This window comes from Meleagris gallopavo, chromosome Z (genome assembly GCF_905368555.1).
Source record: "Meleagris gallopavo chromosome Z, MGAL_WU_HG_1.1, whole genome shotgun sequence".
Lineage (NCBI taxonomy): Eukaryota > Metazoa > Chordata > Aves > Galliformes > Phasianidae > Meleagris > Meleagris gallopavo.
The window spans coordinates 9,667,296-9,669,983 of record NC_139435.1 but is presented as its reverse complement, the minus strand read 5'-3'; the positions used below and the strand labels follow the sequence as shown (position 1 = coordinate 9,669,983).

The 2,688-nt window shown below is 44.1% G+C and overlaps 1 non-coding gene across 1 annotated transcript; it reads left to right on the top strand.

The window, feature by feature from the left end:
* The first annotated feature begins 2,122 nt into the window (after positions 1-2,122).
* On the top strand, positions 2,123-2,229 carry LOC116217561 (U6 spliceosomal RNA). Its single transcript, XR_004162255.1, has one exon. It is a non-coding gene; the product is annotated as a U6 spliceosomal RNA (small nuclear RNA).
* The last annotated feature ends 459 nt before the right edge of the window (positions 2,230-2,688 follow it).

Below are 2,688 nucleotides of genomic sequence, written 5' to 3'. Positions count from 1 at the left end.
TGCTCAGAGGATGGGACACCTCTTCTATGAGGAAAGGCTATGGGAACTGATCTTGGACATCCAAGAGAAGGCTTTCAAGAGACCTTACTGTGGCCTTCCATTATTAAAAGAGAGATAATAAACAGGAAGGGGACTAACTTTTTACAGGCACAGATTGTGATAGGACAAAGGAGAACTGTTTTAAACTTAAAGAGGGGAGATTCATTATAGACATTAGGGAGAATTTTTATACACTGAAGATGTTAAGGCGCTGACACAAGCTGCCCAGAGCAGCTGTGGATGTCCCATACCTGGAGGTGCTCAGGACTGGATTGGATGGGGCCCTGTGCACCCTGATCTGGTGGGAGGCAAACAGCCCATAGCAGGGTTTGGGGCTGGGTGGGCTTTCCCATAGCTTTTTCCCATAGCTTTCAGGCTATGCCATTCAGTGTTTCTATGATTCCATGATTACTTAGTTACTGAATTTCCTTGAATTTTCGAAAATTGTTATATTATCAGTTCTAAATTTCCCACGTGCAGTGGGAAAGGATTTGGAGCTGTTGGCCAATGCTTGGCTGAACATGAGCCATCAGTGTGCCTATGTGACCAAGAAGGCCACAGCATCCTGGCTCAGATCAGAAATCGTGTTGCCAGCAGGAGCAGGGAGGTCCCTCTGGACTCATGCTGGTAGGGGTGCACCTCAAGTACTGTGTTCGGTTTTGGAACCTTCACAAGAAGGACATTGAGGCCCTGGACTGTGTCCAGAGAAGTGCAACAAAGCCATGAGAGGTCTGGAGCACAGGGCTTAGGGGGATTGGCTGAGGTAACAGGGACTGTTCAGTCTGCAGATGAGGCTGAGAGGAGACCTTATCACTCTCTTTAACTCCCTGAAAGAAGGCTGTGGCGGGGTGGGAATCAGCCCCTTCTCCCAGGTAACAGCAATAGAACAAGAGGTAATGTCCTCAAATTGTGCCAGGAAAAGTTTGGGTTAGATATTAGGAAAGATCTATCTCCAAAAGTGTAGCTGGGCACTGGAACAGAATGTCCAGGTGAAATCCAATACTGGAGTAGTAGCAAACGTGGAGAACTGGTACTGAGGGACATGATTTAGTGGGCAGTGTTGGTAGTAGTGAAAAAGTAGTGGTGAAAAGCTGGACTAAATGATCTTAGATGTCTTTTCTGACCTTAATGGTTCTATCAATCCATGTGAGACCATTTTCAGTTCACACTATTGATTGTCAGGAAAATGCTTCCTAAAGAATTTAAAAGGACCCACCATAAGAGAAAGCAAAATTCAGTAGGTTGTTTGTTAAGTAGGTTTCAGCACTTGTGATGATAACAATTTTCTTATATCCTCATGAAGGCCAGTCTTGGTAAATGCTATCGAGAACAAGCAGATATTAGTAAAGTAAATGTTGGCTTTCATCACCATTTATCAGGCTAGAGGAGTGTTTGCATGGGTGACTTTGCAAACATTACTGAGGCTGTTAATGCAGCTGCACCTTCACCGCTTGCTTTTTTGCTCTTTCTGAGGATCATGCCTATGGTTGTTGATGGTTATTTGAACATGTTCTATTCAATTTCAATTCAGTGCCTATCAACAATTTTTCATTTTAATGCTCAGGCTAATTCCTTTCCATGTACCCCACAGTGTCCTCTGCACTTTGCCATGATGCATACAGTCAGTACATCAGATGCAGGAATGAAATAAATAAGGGAAATCCCACAAATGAGATGCTTGGTTCTTTCCTGACATGCTGGTGCCTCAAAGAAAGCTAATAAGAGAACTGAGGAATTCAAGGCACCTTTGCTGAACACCAGCATGGTGAGCTAGGATTCCGTATGTAGCAGCAAGCCACCCTCAGTGCTGCAGCACCTCCCCTGTGCCTTGCCAGTGCTTTTCAGGTGGGACAGGAGTGACTTTGCTTGGTTAGAAGATGGTCACCCCAGTCTGAACAATGCTTTCTCTGTGCTGAGCTTTGTTTGAGTGATCTCTAATTGAATAAAGAATCACTTATTCCCCTAAATCCCACAAATCAGTTTTGAAGTGGGAAAGATTTTATCTGGGGAACATGTCAAATTTCTTTATTTGGAGAATGAATAGCAGAAAGCAGAAACTGAACCAATGAGGAATGTAATCTTTGTGTTTGCTTCAGCAGCACATATACTAAAATTGGAACAATGCAGAGAAGTTTGTCATGGCCCCTGTACAAGGATGACATACAGATTAATGAAGTGTTCCATATTTTTTGAGCTTGTGGGTGAAAATTAGCAACCAGACTAATAAAGAACATCTGGTGGTTGGGGTTTGCTATAGCCACCTGATAAGAGGAGGCCTTCTTGCTTCAACTGCAGCAAATGCTGTGCTTGCAATCTCTCACCTTTATGGAGGATATCAACCATCAGTATATCTTCTGCTGGGAATACAACATGGCAGGCTGTCAGCAATCCAGGAGACACCTGAAGTGTGTTGAGGGTAACTTCCTGGTCTGGGTATTAGACAAACTGACCAGAGAAGAAACATTCCTGGACCTGGTGCTCACCAACACCACAGAGGAGCTCATTAAAGAGGTTAAGACTGGAGGCACCTTGGGCTGCAGTGACCATGCTGTGGTTGAGTTTGTGGTCTTAAGGAACATAGGCCAGGCAATAAGTGGAATCAGAACCCTGCACTTCAGGAAAGGGAACTTTAAGGTATTTATGGGATTG